Source organism: Bos taurus, chromosome 11 (assembly GCF_002263795.3).
Source record: "Bos taurus isolate L1 Dominette 01449 registration number 42190680 breed Hereford chromosome 11, ARS-UCD2.0, whole genome shotgun sequence".
Classification (NCBI taxonomy): Eukaryota; Metazoa; Chordata; class Mammalia; order Artiodactyla; family Bovidae; genus Bos; species Bos taurus.
In genome coordinates, this window is record NC_037338.1 from 63,254,423 (window position 1) to 63,271,082 (window position 16,660).

General features: G+C 48.2%; 1 long non-coding RNA gene across 1 annotated transcript; it reads right to left on the minus strand.

Annotated features, from left to right (window-relative positions):
- Positions 1–11,882: 11,882 nt before the first annotated feature.
- On the minus strand, positions 11,883–16,372 carry LOC132346591 (uncharacterized). Its single transcript, XR_009496468.1, has 2 exons — positions 16,258–16,372; positions 11,883–12,226 (listed from the first exon to the last, which is right to left on the minus strand). It is a non-coding gene; the product is annotated as an uncharacterized lncRNA (long non-coding RNA).
- Positions 16,373–16,660: the final 288 nt, after the last annotated feature.

Below are 16,660 nucleotides of genomic sequence, written 5' to 3' on the forward strand. Positions count from 1 at the left end.
TGTGGCAACTAAGACCTGATGCAGCCAAAGAAATTAAAACAACAACAAATCTGTATTCTTTTCTGCTGTTACTCTGTCTCTGTCAGTTTAATTTGCAGACCCATCCTGGGACCTAAGGGGGACCTGTCCTGTACACCCTACAATCGCATGAGCCAAAACATCCCCCCGCCCTTTTCCCTTTAAGCCAATGCAGGGGCCAGGTCCCCACCCTGTGCTGTCAAAGGAGCCCCAGGAATGAATGAACATCCAGCACCTGTGTAGCAAGGGCTGGAGTGATTCCAGGCTGCAGCCCTGAAGGATGGGAAGGAGGTAGGCATGAGCAGGGACAGTGGCCAGAAAGGCAGGAGGAGGGGTCTCTCAGAGGGTGACTGTGGATGTGGGCCCAGCTGGGCAGAGCGTGTGAGTGAACCCTCGCTCCAGGGGTCCCTGGGAGGGGAGCCTGGGTTTCTGCTGGTGGAGGCGGGACCCCAACTGGCCAGCCTGGATTCAGAGCCCGGCAGGAGGCCAGCAGCTGTCTGACTGGCCTCCGGCACACTTCCTCCACATGGTAATCCCTTCCTATTTTACAATGTGGAGCTGGGGCTACACACTCAGATTATACCATGACTAACCAGCAGTGTCATCTTAGAGCTGGCTTCATTTCACATGCAGAGTTTGTCCTCTTCCCCTCCAACCCTTCCATTCTTTCTACTTCCTTCCAACCCTCAGCTTTTCTTATTTCCCATTTTTAAAATGTCTGAAAATGTGCTCACCGTTGACACCTTTGCCCTGGTGAGGTGGGTGGGTGACAGGGAAAGAACCCTAAATCATGACTTTTTAGAATAAGTTTTGGACATCCCAGCCAGCAGCTTCTGAATTCCACACCAGGCAAAGGCAAGGTTCTGGATATTCTCATGGTAACCCTGATTTACATCCCAGGAGGAGATTTCTGGATCACGAACTGGACTCTGGGTGGTGTTCACGGAGCAATGTTTGCATCAAAGACCTGTTTGCCAGCCACCTCTGGGATCTGCTGGGGCCTGAGATGGCCCTCCACCTCCTCCCTGCCCCACCCAACCTCTGACTCTTCTGACCTTGCTCTTTCCTGCTGCACCCAGGTGGGGCCTGCCACCTCCCCAGTGCAGTCCTCTGTGACTCAGTGGAAGCCGGTGACCACTTCCCCCCACCCCACCCACACTCACATTCCAATGGCCAGCTCACTCACTTCTTGGCACCCGACCCACACGCACAGGCCTCTGCCTAGAGTAAATACTCCTCTCTATGGGATGATTTACGACCAGGGCCTTGCCTGTATGGGAAGGGATCATGTGTATCTTAGCCTCCAAGTGCATGCCTTTCTCTGCACAGCTAATAGCTGGCCTCTGTGAATCTTCCTTTTGACCTCTGACTGACCTGGAGTATTTTGTTTAAGGGAACTAGAGACTTATTTTTCAGTGCTGTACCTAGTACAATGCTGGCTCAACACATGTTTAAAGAAAAGAGTGTTTAAAAAGAGACATTAATAAATGGAGAGTAATTTAGGGGGCCCTTAGTCTTCCCCAGGACCTGACAGATCCTACCACCTCCATAAGGACTTATTTTGGCCACATTAAAGGTGAAGATGGAGATACCTGGGCTGACGTCCCAGCTTTGCCACTCTGGGGTCTCAGGCACATTCTAAGACCCACCTAAGCCTCATTCCTCACCTGGCTACTGGAGGTGATAGCTCCATATTTCATCAGTTCCAAGCTGTGTTGTTTCTCACCCTTTAGACTCTGAAGCTAGGACATGTCTTTCAATTCACACAATGTAGGGAGTTGCATCGCTTTTGCTTCAATGCCCCTTCCTACAGGAGGAGCCCAGGGGTGGTCCTGTGACTTGTTCTGGCCAATGGATTGTGAAAGGTAGTGACATGTGTCACTTATGGGCTGAAGCTTTAAAAGGTTCACCTCAACAGCCAACAAAGTCCCAGATGGAGACTATTCCGTGGGCCTAGATCTCACAGTGAAGGTGATGTGGAGCTAAGCTGTAGCTGATGGGCATTTAAGAACAGAGAAGCATAAATCTTTCTTCCTTTCTTCCTTCCTTTCTTCCTGAACTTTCAGATTCTGTATTTATATATATGTATGTATGTGTGTGTGTATGTATATATATATATATAAAACTTAAACTACCCCACAGGGCCATTTAAAATTATCTTTAGCAGCAGTTTATCATGTGAAAATTAGTCACAGCACCCATAAGAACAAAATAAAGCAAGACAACTACTCAGATGGCTCAATGATTTACTGTATTGGGGGCTATTTCTATTATTGAACCACTTTTAATACTAAGGATTATCAAAGTTTTTAATCATCATCTCCTGTGCATCTGTGCTATGTTTTGATAGCACAATCTAGCATATCCTGTACTTGTCTTCTAGTTAGTTGACAGGTTTTTTTTTTTTTCTTTCTTTCTTAGTGGTCCATAATGGGGCAACCCACAAGTGGTCGTGGTGTGGATTCAAGGGGACCCAGTAGTACCTCACACAGGCTCAATGAGTGAATCCATGCGAGCCACTTAGCACAAGTGGTGGTCTACAGTGAGTATTCTCTTCATGTCAGTCATTACATTTCCAGCCCTCTAGAAATACAATGGCATTTGCTAGAAGTTTGGTATAGGGATCTGATGACACAGAAAGCTCGCAGCCCCCTCAGATCCCTTGTGGAATGAGAAAGGGTATAAATAAATTCAAGTAAACAAGAATGTGGCTTGGGTACTTGCTGGTGGGGGCTCTTTGAGGGTGTAGGTGTTTGGGTAGGTAACAAAGAATGTTAACTTTCTTCTCATGAATTAACAGTTTATTGGCTGGGATGTGAGAAGATGGGAGAAATTTTTCAAGTGTGCGAATTTTTGGTGCAACAGAGTGAAGAAATGCCATCTTCTTTTAGATGGAGAAAATCTAAGAATCTTGACTTTTTGCAGAATTAGGAATGGCTCACAGATCCGGACTGAAGAAACCAGGAGTGTAGCATACCGTGTTAGTCCCTCAGTCATGTCTGACTCTTGGCGACATCATGGACTTTAGCCCACCAGGCTTCTCTATCCATAGGATTCTCCAAGCCAGAATACTGGAGTGGATTGCCATTCCCTTCTGCAGGAGATCTTCCTGACCTAGGTGTCAAACCTGGGTCTCCTGCATTGCAGGCAGATTCTTTACTGACAGAGTCACCAGGGAAGCCCCAAAGAAACCAGACTTCCAGCTAATTTTGCATTTTATAATATACCCAGATGATTTGGAATAGCTCTCTCCAGGACTTTTATAGCCAGCCCCTGCAGACCCAAAGGCTGTGAGAGTGTTCCATGTGCTGGGCTGGGCTGAAGTCCAGTTGTAAGGGCCACTAGGTCTGTCTCTGACATGTCATAGCCTCTGTCCTCCCGTCAGCATTCCCCCAACGCTGCTGCAGCTCATGTTACTGGCCTGCCACCTCCTTCACTCACAAGGATAATGAAAGGCATTTAGCCTGAAGTATTAGTGATGTAAGCATTACTTCCTCAGGAGCATTTGTACTTTAAAAAAAAACCTAGAAAAAGTGGAAAAGAAAACCATAGGACTAGTATGGAAGGCTGTGTTAGGGGTCTGTTAATTCCAAGAAATAGAAAGTTGGCTTAAGTTAAAAAAGAAAAGGACTTACTGGAAAACGAATTCATATGAAACCTGGTTGCAGGTAGTATAGTGTGACCTTAAGGAACAGAAAGTTCTTGGGCAACTCTTCCCTCCAGCTTTTTAAAAATTACATCCCCAACTCTTCTTCACTCTTCAGGGTGTCCTGGTTTCTCATCTCTCCTGACTGTGTCTATCTCAGTCTTTTCTCCCAGCAGAGAGCTTAGTCATCAGCTTGCTCATGGCCCTACCATGCCTGCCCGGAAATGATGGCTTCAGTGAGATTTTTCTTTTTCGCTTTGTTTTGTTTACTTTAAAAATTTTTGGTCACACCACGCAGCTTGCAGGATCTTAGTTCCCCAACCAGGGATTGAAACTGGGCCCTCAGCAGTTAAAGTATGGAGTCCTAACCACCATAGAATTTGTAGAGAGATGGTATCTTAGAAGTGGTAGTAGAGACATTGCCAGAGAGCCTCGTCATCCTTGTCATCCCACATGAGCATGTGGAAGGCCTATTCAGTTAATGTGTTTTGTAGGTGTGGATGTCCATTCCCTCACACACTTGAAGCCAGAGTTGGTCTACATATCTGTCTCCCCCTTCTCTCCTTCAGTTTGTCATGTTTCCCACGGTGCTGAAGTGCGTTCTCTTTTTTCCCACCACAACCACTTCTTATGTGTAATAAGTTTCACACCTGACAACTTTTTCTAAAATGCAAAGCAAGCCCACCCCTTTGCTGTGTAAATCCATGTCAGGCTCCCTGACCCAGGCAGGGAGACTCTCTCCCAGTGGCACCACGTCCTTATTTTCGGCTTTGCCTTTTGCCTCCTCCCTTGCTCCAGATCTAACCTCCAAGGAGCTTCTGCTCCCTGATATGCCCTGTCCACTCTTTGCCTACTTAGAAAACTCCTACTTTCCCTCCAAAGCCACCTCCTCTGTGAAGCCTTCCTTGATTACCCACAGACATAGGCCTTTTTTCTTTCGTTTGTGTTGCTGTGATGCTTTGTTTACCCATCTCTGCCAGCAGGTCTGTCTACCAGAGTTGGACTCTTTCAAGGCAGGGACTGGGCTTTATTCTTGTCTGTGCAAAGCCCAGAGTCTGGCATCAACTAGATTTTCAGTGTAAGGTAGTTGCAAGGCAGTGAGGCATAATGGTTCACTAGTGCTATCCTGCCTGGGTTCAAAGCCAGGCTCTACTATCTACTATGAGTTAGCAACTTCATGCTTTAGTTTCCCTACCTGTAAAAAAGGAATCATGATACTCCCAATTTTATACATTTTTGCTGAAGTTTAAATGAGGGAACATATGCAAAGTATTTGTTACTTACTATATGTGAGTTATTATTATCTTCATTATTTCTGAATAAGGTGTTCAGCACGAGAGGGTTCACAAATCCTTGCACCAGCTCAAGATTTTGATTAGTAAAGACTATAACCTGGAGACATGCAAGTCGATTTACTTAAAAATATTCTGTGACAATGGCACACAGGCATGTCATCTTCCTAGTTATGAAATGCCATCTATTTCCTTGAAGGATCTTGCCTATTTCCTCAACTCTTGTCCTTTTGTAGGGAGCACATTTAGTAACCTAAACAGAGTGTTGAAAGAGGCATGGCTGGAAAAGGTTAATCCCAGAGCCTTGGAAGGAACTGTGCTCTGGGGAAAGAGAGGTTTCTAAGGATAGTAGAGAATAACGCTTTCCTGCAACCGTCTGCAACACTGGGAGGCATCGTCGTGGTGATGCAGAGTGTGGGTCCACTTTGCATTTATGTGGGGCTTTGTATTTCTTCAGTTCTGGTGAGGTTCAGTTGAGCTATATTGTGGAGAAAAGAGGCACAGAGAAAGGTTAATGCTTTGGTCAGCTAGGGTGGTATGGCCAGTTATTGGAAAGGTGGGGACTAGACCCCTGATTCATTCAATAGCAAGTATCTGTGAAGCCCGCTGTGTGCCAGGCCCAATTTTAGGTGTGGAGGACTCAGCAGAAAGCAAGGCAAACTGGGTCTCTGACGATTCTCCCTACATCAGAAAGGCATTTATTTGACTGCAAATAAGAGAAAATCCAGCCAATAGTGACTTACGCTAAAGTGCGTAATTCCGGTCTGATGGGCTTGCTTTTCCATATATCTTTTCACCCTAGCTTGCCAACTAATATGCTAAGTTGCTTCAGTCCTGTCTGACTCTTGGCAATCCTATGAACCGTAGCCTGCCAGGCTCATCTCTCCGAGGGATTCTCCAGGCAAGAATATTGGAGTGGGTTGCCATGCCCTCCTCCAGGTGTCTTCCTGACCCAGGGATCAAACCGTGTCTCATGTCTCCTGCATTGACAGGCGGATTCTTTACCACTGGCGCCATCTGGGAAGCCCTTGTCAACTAACACAGTCATATAATTCCTCTTGGAAATGCTTGAAAATTATACGCACTCACAGAGTTTATTGCTACCTACAGCGGTAGATTGCAAAAATGGCCACAACTGTTCTCTCCTCCCTGTGCTTACTGCTCTGCAAGCAGGCTTTGCAGCCCCTCCCAGAAAGAGCCGCAGGCTGTTTCTCTACTCCTTGAATTCACGCTGCCCCAGTGACTTGCTTGGCCCAGAAGAATGCAGTGGGTGTTATTCGTACAGTTCTGAGCCTAGGCCATGAAAGAGCATGCCTGCTTCTCTCTCTGGAACTCAGGTGAATAGGCCAGGCTAGACTGCCAGAGAATGATAGTCCACATGGAGCAGGGAGGGCTGCCCCAACTGAGGCCACTGCAGACCAGCGGGCCCCCAGCCAATGGGGCAGCAGACAGCAGAGCATGAGTGAGCACAGCCTAAGATGCCCAAATGCAGAGCCATGAGCTAAATAACTCCTGTTGTTTTAAGTCATCGGTTAAACAGAAAGAGCTAACTGATAGGCTTACTGTGTGCCAGACACTGGCTGTGTACTTTATGTAATTGTCCTATTTCTTTAAACTTTATCAGTACCTATCAGCATGTAGAATACGTGTTCTGGGAAGAAATAGCCCCCAGCCAGCCCCTCAGTTTGCTTCTGTCTAAAATTCTGATTGAATTTAGGTATAGCCATTGGCTTCAAGGAGCTTTCAGGCTCTGACAAGAAGATCAGAGTATTCTGTGATATTGCTTAGTCTCCTGTCACTTAAAGGTGTTTGGGGTTACAGAAGTGGCACTCCAGTTGGCATCCATTCAACTTCTCATTCTGCCAGCAGCTCCTTGGGGCTTCTGTCTGTTTTCAAGAATATGTAGTTCCTAGATGTCGGGGACCGAGAGATGATCAGACAGTCCTAGGGAAACCAAAGGGAGAAAGCAAGCTACTCAATTCTTTCTATTTAGAGAGAAGTGGGAGTCGATGGATGGTGGTAGCTTAAAGCTCTTGGCAGGATGACAGTCACCAAAGCAGTGGCCACGGTAAGTGCCAATGTAAGGCACAGCCTCAAGCCAAGAAGCAGGGTGTGGTCTGAGGCTGGTAAATGTTCCTGCTGGGGTAGCTCCACTCCGGTGCGCATAACCTCACTCTGGATCTTACTGTGGGATTCAAGGCATGACTTATCACAGTCCTTTGGGGTGACAGACATTTATTTAAAGTCAAGGTGTCTGCCAAAAGATAATAGCTTTAAATGTAAAATTACAAATCATTATGGGTAATGCAATGCAAATTGCTAAAGAAGCATTGGCAGTGTTATACTTTGATTTCATTTTTGCTTTTCTTTCATTGCCAGCCTTGTCTAAACTTGCTTGCTGCTAGGGATACCTTATTCACACAGTTTATCCTTCAGCTGTGGCCTGATGTTGTCCTCTGGAGGAGATGTGCATGGAGGCCAAGGGGATCATGGAAGACTCCCTTTGCCCACACAAACTGGGATTATTTCTAAGAAACCCAGACTTGACTTTTCAATGTTGGTTTCTTCATTTACCCTCTGGGCAGTGCCTGGACATGTTCAGTTTCCACTGGGAATTGGAGGTCAATTTTAATAGTTAATCCAAAAGGCATCCTTCATTAAATGCTAAGTGACGGCTTTTAAATAACCAGTTGCTAGATTTGTCTCTTCTTTACCACCTCTGGGTCTCTGCTGGAGGAAGACTTATAAGCACTTTAGTCCTTAAAAGTTTCAGACTTGAGTTTTGTATACTTTTTTCCCCAAGGGATGTGGACAAATTGAAAAGTGGTCATTTCTCATCTGCTTTTCCTTTTGGCTGGGGGAGGGCGAGATGGCTGGATTTAAGGCCTGTCTCTAAGCCACAAAACCAGGAAAGAAAGGAAGAAGCAACAAAAAAATTAATAAGTGTTAAAACATGTTTTATAGCAAAATATCTTTCAAGGAAAGGGGTTCAAATGGGCTGACCATTTGGTTGCTGAGAGAAGCCTTACCAAACATATTTCCCCAAACAGTAGATGTCTCCAAGGGGCAACTGCCGAGAGGGTTTTCGACCAAGGTTTCCAGGGTCTTCAAGCTGAGAACAATCTCCTTGCAAGGCTGTGTGGGGCTTGCTTCATCTTCCTCTTTTTTTCAGCTCCCCTGTGGCCACCTGTTTCCGAGGAGCTCGGTTCTCATAATGACAAGGAAACCTAGAGGCTGAAAATAGAGCGGATTTCCCAGAATCTCAGGTACCAAGAGCAGAGAGGCGTGGGCACTTCTTGGACATGAGCTCACATTAGCTGATGAAACGCCTCTGTCATGTGCCTTCAGCTCCAGCCAGCTCCGGGTGACAGGGAAGGAAGCCAGTTTCACTGGGAAATACTGCAGAGATTTTCACCATGTTTTCAAGGGAAGAGACGAGCTTCTACACACTGGAAATAGGGGCCAGACTCAAATGAACCTGTGGCTGGGACGGCTTTTTCTAACGGAAGCGCTCAATCAGTTCCTAACCGTGGGAACTGCATTAGATCCCTAGCCCCATAACTCTCATCTGGATGCCTGTCACCCCAGCACTTGTCATCTGTGAACAAAGTCTGTCAGCCAGGCATCTCCTCCCTGAGACCACAGGCTTCTGAGTTAGTAAGAAACTTATCATTTCAAAAGAAGCTTTGTAACTTGTCTGGATGGTCCTTAGCCTATTTCATTATACACAGCCTACAAGCGAAGTGTCCTCAGTTAATACTGCTCACAGCCATCTGTGTTAGAGCATTCCCCAGCCTCTTTGCTTAGAGTTCTGACCCAAGAAAATAATATAATAACAAACACAAGACTTCCCTGGTGGTCCAGTGGTTAAGAATCTGCCCGCCAATGCAGGGGACATTGGTTTGATTCCTGGTCCAGGAAGATCCCACATGCCATGGGGCAACTAAACCCTTGTGGTATCTAGAGCCAGAGCTTTGTAACAAAGAGTAGCTCCCACTCTCTGCAACTAGAGAAAGCCTGTGTACAGCAATGAAGACCCAGTGCAATTGAGTTGGAAAAAAAAAAAAGCAAACACGTATTTGTTCTCTGTTGCCATGTAATAAATTACCTCCAAACTTAACATTTATTGCCTCACAGTTTCTTTGGGTCAGAAATTCTCCTTAACTTGGCAGTTCCAGTTCAAGGTCTCTTACAGTAAGGTTTTAGTCACAATGTCAGCAGAGGATCCTATCATCTGAAGGCTTGACTGGGGCTGGAGGATCCACTTCCAGGACAGCTGGCTTCCTTACCTGGCTGGCAACTTGGTGCTGCTGTTGGCAGGATGTCTCAACTCCTAAACTATGTGAAGGGATTACTTTGATTAATTTTTTTAAATACATAGTAAACTGAGTAAATAGATATTCACTAGGAGGGACATAAGGGGCTTCCCTGGTAGCTCAGACAGTAAAGAGTCCGCCTCCAGTGCAGGAGACCTGGGTTCCATCTCTGAGTCGGGAAGATCTACCAAACTTCCCTATTGCTGTAATTATGCCTGCTCTGCTTTACACTGCCCCTGGTCTCCCCTACTGAGCGTCATGTGCCTCGGGATCAGGAGCCTGGGTATTGATATCTCCAGTGCCGCCTCCCCTGACCCCAGGCGCGACCTGCTCCTCTTCCTCTGCTGCCCAGGAGTTTACCCACCATGACCCACACAGAGGGTGTTCAACACAAAGAAAGTCAATCGAATGGCCTTCTACCTGTAGGGAAGACACTGACTCAGAGGAGACTCTCAACACACGTTCAATGAGAATGAGCAGAAACACGGATCTCCATCATCCCGATTTGATCCCCCAAAGGAACCGGGGTGCCGAGAGTGGTGAGTGGGAATGAGGGAACAGGAGCAGAGACCTCAATGATTTCTTTTCTAAGCTGAATCAGGGGTTTCACTCTGCATGGAGTCTCAGGCAAGAGTGGGCAGGTTTGAAGGTGGCTGGCCACCCTCAAACATGGTCCTGAGGCCTGACTGGTGGCTCAGCACAATGGAGAAATTGATCCCTGCCAGGGCTGCGGGAGGCACAGGGTGAAATAAACCTTTCTCCTTTAAGAAGGAAAATGTGTTTTCCCACTCGGGCTACTCCCTGTTGGTGCATCCTGCTCAGGCGTTGACAGGAAGTGGGGAGGAAGGAAAAGAGGAAGGAGGGCATTTCCTCTCCTAGGCTGGGTTGCCAAAGCAACTGGTCTAAGATTCCTCTTATCTGTGGGTTTCCCTGCTACTAGTCCAGAAGGCTAGTAGCACTTTCTCGCCTGGCACTCCCACTCGAGAATGTACTTCCTCCGGGGTCTGTTTCCATGTCTCCACCACTGCTTGCCCACTTGCTCCAGGACAAACCCTCTCCTCCCTGCTCCCCACTCTGGCCAGGCTGGTTTGTCTTTCAAGACCTGAGTAAGTCAGGATGCCTTTGACTGCCCAGGAAGGCAACCCACTTCATACTGGCTTAAACTAGAAAAAGAATGTAGAATGTCTGGGCTTAGAATTACCATACGACCCAACAATTCCACTCTTATGTATATATTCCCAAAGACTTGAAAACAGGCATGCAAACAAATACTTGCACATGAATGTCCACAGAACCATTATTCATAATAGCTCGAAGGTAGAAGCAACTCAAATGTCCATCAGAATAGACAAAATGTGGTATATTCCTTACAGTGGAATACTATTCGGCCTTAAAAATAAATGACGTACTTAAAACATTCTACAATATGGGTAAACCTTGAAAACATCACGCTAATGAAAGAAACCAGATGCAAGAGGTCACATGTTGTATGATTCCACTTATCTGAAACTTCTTGAGAGAAAGAGGGAATAGGAAGTGATGGCTTGATGGGGACGGGGTTTCCTGTTGTGGTGATGTAAATGTCTTCGAAACTGGATAGAGGCAATGGTTGCCCAACCTTGCGAACGTACATTAATGCCACTGAAACACACACTTTAACATAGTTAATGGTTAATTTTATGTTATGTGAAATTTACCTGAATTTTAAAAAATAAAATCTAATGACAATTTGAGCGGGAGTCAAGACTTCTTTGTTGTAAACAGAATGCCCAGGATGGACCCTGATGGCTTCAGACGTGGCTAGGTTTCGGGCCTCTGCAAAGCTATCAAGGTTTTGTCTCCATCTCTCAGCTCCGCATTCATCTGGGCAGCCCTCAAAGGGTGGGAGGAGAGGACCACTGCCGGCTCTGGTGTCACGTGGTGTTCAGTGAGCAAGAAAGATTTCTTCCTGGCTGGAACCATCATTCTCACCAGGGTATGAAGACCTCTGACTAATCTGGCTCCAGTCATCTGGTCACCCCTGTGGCCAACCCAGGATGGGGGTCTTGGAGAAGGTGGGAGGTCGGCACCACCCAAAGCTCATCCATAGGCTGAATGGGCTACTGTGGAGGAGAAGGTGATTCCCCCAGATAAAGGATGCTGAGTAGCAAAAGTGATTTCTATAGAGCCTTCACTGGCTCTTACCATCTTCCCTGGAAGACCCTTCCTTACCGACCCCCGCACCCCGCACCCCTCACCCCAACCCTGTGCCACGGCTCAGCTCCTTCCCAAAGCCTCTCTGTCTGCTTGACCCACTGGGACCTCCCTTGCCAGCAGTACTACACTCAAGAGCAGAATCCAGCCCTGTAGGTGGTGGTTTTAATTTGTTCAGTCTTTACAGAGCGCAGCTTGGCACTGTGCACTAAAATTTGAATGTCCTTTTCTTTTGATCCTGCAGTCATACGGGAATACATCCTAAGGAAATTTCAGCCCAAGTGCAAAGATGTATATGCATATGGATGGCCTCTGGCTAATTATTGACAACAGTGAACCTAGAATAACAAAAATGATCATCAACGGGAGATGGATTAAATAAATTATGGTGAAGATGAACGGATAGCCATGCAGCTGTTTAAAGGATAAAAAAAAATCTCCATTTATTGACTTGACCATGAAATTTAATTTTTTAAAATAGTGTTATTTATTTATTCAGTTTTGGCTGCGCTGAGTCTTTGTTGCTGCTCGGGCTTTTCTCTAGTTGCGGCGAGCAGGGGCTACTCTAATTGTGGTGTGCAGGCTTTCATTGCAGTGGCTTCTCTTGCTGAAGCTCCCAGACACTAGAGTACAGGCTTAATAGTTGTGGATGCACAGGCTTAGGTGCTCCTCGGCATGTGAGATCTTCCCAGATCAGGGATTGAACCCACGTCTCCTGCATCAGCAGGTGGATTCTTCACCACTGAGCCAGTAGGGAAGCCCTGAAATTTAATTTTTAAAAAAGGATATAAAAAGGAAATATACTGCAACTCCATGTTTTAAAAACATAACCCTTGTAAATGAGCAGGGAGACCATAATTTCAGTCTCTGTATGGACTTAATGGCCCAAATTAATACGAAATAAATTGCATTATTTAATTACATCTCTAGAAGAATATTAAAAGAGCTCCAGAAAAATAACCACATCAGTCCGTCTCCAAAGCCCCGTCTTCCAAGCCCAATTCTCTACACCCCGTCGCTTCTCCTGAGCCTCTAACGTGCTACAAACTAAACTGCGCACCGAACTCTAGTTCAGAAGGCTTTTCCCTACCCTGGACCTCATCCCATCTCACTGCATTCCTTTATTATGTAGATCAGTTTAGCTTTTCTCAGCAAGTGATCATTCTTCCTCTCTGTGGAAGAGTGAAGTGAAGAGAAACCAAACAGGCAAGTTTAGAATGTTCGTCAGTGGACAGGGGCAGGAAGAAGACGACACTCTGATGTTAATAATTATATCTCATGTAAAAACATGGATCTGCATGCATAGAAAATAGTGTGGGAAAAATACACAATAATGATATCAGGGCTATCAGTGGGTAGTGGGATTAACAGGTGATTTTTTGCTCTTTATATTTTTTGTCTGAATTTCTTTTTATAGAGCATGCTCTAGTTTTAAATTCAGAAAGCTTTTTTTTTTTTAAAGAAGCCTTGTGCAGTGGTATGTGTCTTTCTATTCTTTTTTTTTTTTTCTTTCAAGATCCAGCAAAGGATAAAGAAAATTAAGATTCCCAATCCATCCTCAACACATGATGTCTCTTTTCCTGTTTAATTTTGGAACTTTTAAAAAGTAACCCTCCTTTCACATATCAGGAGAAATATGAATAAAAGAACATTCCTTAGTGGGTTTATAAATGTTATCCATAATATGCTACCGTGCAGGTGCATTTAAAATAAGGCAGCCTGGGGACTTCCCTGGCTGTCCAAAGGTTAAGACACCACCTTCTGATGCAGAGGGTGCAAGCTTGATCCCTGGTTGAAGAGCTAAGATCCCACAAGCCTCCTGGCCAAAAGACCAAAATGTAAAACAGAAGCAACATTATAACAAATTCAATAAAGATTTTAATAATGGTCCATGTCAAAAAACAAAATCTTAGAAAAAAAAAAATTAAAGCAGGCTGATGGGAATTCCCTTGTGGTAGAACTTGGTGCTTTCACTGACAAGGGCCCAGGTTCAATCCCCGGTCAGGAAACTAAGATCCTGCAAGCTGCATGGCATGGCAAATAAATAAAGCAAGCAGAGCCTGCCATGGAAGGACTGAGGTAGTCCTGAGAGTGAAGGTCAAGCTTGTCACAGCCTGGGGTTGGGGGCGGGGTGCCGGCCTCCCTCAGCAGCTACCCCTACCACCTACCCTTCTTCAAACAGAAGGTAACCCCTGTGGCCTAGCCACCGTGTACATCCCAGAGTGGCTTGCGAGAGGCTCCAGAGGGCCTGAGTGACCTGGCCTTTTGTCAAGCCAAGCAGGAACTCTCCCCTCTGCAGACTTGCTGTGTGAGAGCTCTGCTCTCTGAGCAGGGTAAAAACGACCTTACTGCCAGCTTCCCTTTTCCTGCTGGGTCCCTCCCTGGCTCCTCTGCCACCTCCCCTGGGTCCCCTCTGGGCAGCTTAATTTTTGTGTCTGGGCCAGGTGGGGAAAAAGCATTTGGCTCCGCCTGTTGTTGTCAGGAGTCCAACAGTACCAGGGGTCGTGCCTGGTTTCAAGTATTTCCCAGTGCCTTGCCTTGCTCTGTAGTCAAGTCTCTAGCCAGGATTTTTTGGCTCTGGGAAAGACTGAGTGCCTGTCGGAGCCTTCCTAGGCCTGTGTTTCATTTGCAGCTGCCTGGCTTTGACTGGGTGACGGTTCGGCCCTCCCCAGTCAGCCCATCCCCTTCTGCTTGGCCAGCAGAGGAGGCCCTTTGTGTCGTCATCCTGGGGCTTAGGAGGGAGGAGGCTCCTAGTTTCTGTCCCCAGCCTGGTGTCCGGGGTTTACAGCGGCTTTGGCCCAGGCTTGGGGGTGGCATGCCTTCCAAGAGCAAGCAGTTCCTGCCCGTCTGGCAAAGGGAAGAGTGCCAACCCCAAACAGCCCTGGCCCCTCACTGTTTCTAAGTCAGACTGGGACCTATTCAGCACCTGGCACTCTCCCGCTAGAAATTTCCAGCTGTTCTGATCTTTCACACAGAACTTGGCAAGGCTGAAGAGGTCTAGAAGCAAATGAATTTCAGGAAGCCTGCAGAACACCAGGCCTGGGCTGGGGGGCACTCTCCCCCTCCCTGCTTTTGGACTCCCTCTCAGGCTCCCTGAAATGCCACATCCTGCCTTTGGATTCACCTGGGGCAGAGGACCTGATGGGGTGTCAGACCCTGGAGTCCAACTGCCAGGGAAGAGAGAGCCGAGCCGTGTAGCATGTGACCCTGAGCCCCAGGCAAGGTGCCTGAAGGTTGCCAGTCCAGTGCGGGGGTGGGAAAGGGTGTGAGTCAAGGTTGCAGGTTCCAGAACCTATTTGGGAGCCTGTTTGGGACCTGGCATAGACCGAAGATTCAAGGGACCCAGATGTGTCCTCATCACCATACGCGACCCAGACCCTGCTCCGGTGTAGGAGAGCTGTGAATGTTAAAATTATGCATCCTTGACAAAGATCTCTTCTCTTCTGTTTCTTTCAGACTACAGTGTATTTCCTGAGCTCTCCTTTGCTTTTCTTAAGGTACGGGGATCTGTAGTGCACACAGATAAATACTCAAGTATTTGTAGCCTACGGCGGCAAATTGTGGGGAGTGTGTAGTTGTAACCATTGGAGGAGGAAAAAGGTATTGTTGGTCAGTTTCTTCTTTATACTTTTTCCACTCTAGTAAGTGCCCTGGAGATAAACTAGGTAGTTGGAAAGGTGCCCTGCCTGTGCTCACCCTTCCAGCCCAGCATGTATTTCCTGCTCCCTTCCTCCGGGGTTGGTGGAGGGAGTGGGGAGGGGGTTGCTAACCCCATCAGCCCACCTCTGCCTTGGGAGTGAGGAGCTGCCCAGACTGAGGTGTTCAGGAAAGTTGTGTCAGGCTCTTCCCCTTGAACCTAGGGAATTCCCAGGATGGTGGGCGGTGGGACCCGGATGGTGGGGAGGAGAAGCTGTAGACAGGGCCGGTGATGACTGGTCCCAGTGACTTGGGTTTCGCCTGGCCTCTGGCTAATGCCAGGCAGCACAGGGGTAAAGAATCCGCCTTCCAATGCGGGAGACTTAAGAGATGTGGGTTTGATCCCTGGGTGGGGAAGATCCCCTGAAGAAGGAAATGGCAACCCACTCCAGTATTCTTGCCTGGAAAATTCCATGGTCAAGGATCTTGGCGAGCTACAGTCCATGGGGTCGCAGAGTCGGCTTGACAGAGCGACTGAGCACACGCACACACTGGCTACTTCAGGAGGACTTGCGGCCTTTGCCGGCTTGGGCCCTCACAAGCCCCACTCAAGGTGGACAGGGTCTGCTCTCAACCACAGACGATTCCGCGACTGTCCAAGGTCTCTCAGCCTGTCAAGCGCCCCAGAACTCAAGTGCCCTGGCTCCCCGGGCTGGGGATAGTTCCCGCCTTGGCCCTCTCAGTGCCCGGTCTGCACCCATCGCCCAGTCCCCTGGCACAGCCTCGGGGCAGGGCGCGGGCGTGTCTGGGCTGGGCCTGGCCGACGGCGGCTCACGCAGGGCACGGAGAGCAGGAGCAGGAGCTGGAGGCCGGCTCTTAACCGGTGCCCCAGCCCGGCCGGGTGGCGCCGGGAGGGCCCCCGCGGCTCCCGGCGGAGGCTCGGGCCACGGCCATTGGCCGCCGAGCCCTGGGTCGGGCGGGGGAGCGGGCCCAGGCGTCGGGTTACTCAGACCGAGCGGCTGCGGGGCAGGGGGGGAGGGGCGGCCGCAGCAGCTGGCCGGGAGTGGGTGGGGGCGGGGGCCGCGGGCAGAAGGACGCCCCCCTCCCTCCAACCCGCGGACGGGCCCCTTTCTTGGCCTTAAAGGGAAACTATTACCGTATTTGCATCCAGCAGCAAACAGTTGTGAAGGCCCATTGCGTGTCAGGTGCTGTGCTGGACTGGAGCGCGCGTGCAAAATGGCCTAGACGGCGTTCTGCCCAAACTTGCCTCTATAAGAAATCTACACGGAAGAAGAACGCTGAGGACACCAGGAAGCAGGGGACCAGGCCCAATTGTGAAACGTGAGAAACCAGAGTTATAGGGGTTCCTTGAAAAGGAAGCCTCCCCTCCAGGCCAGGGTAACCTGGGAAGCTATCCTCAAGGGGCCAGGTGAGGCTGCCCTTATCCATCACGCACCCGGGCGGGGCCGCGGGGGTGGGTGGGGGGCGGAGCGCAGCAGACACTGATGAATGCCCCCTCCCCCTGTAATCCTCACCCAGCCCTCTCTGCCTTCTCATGC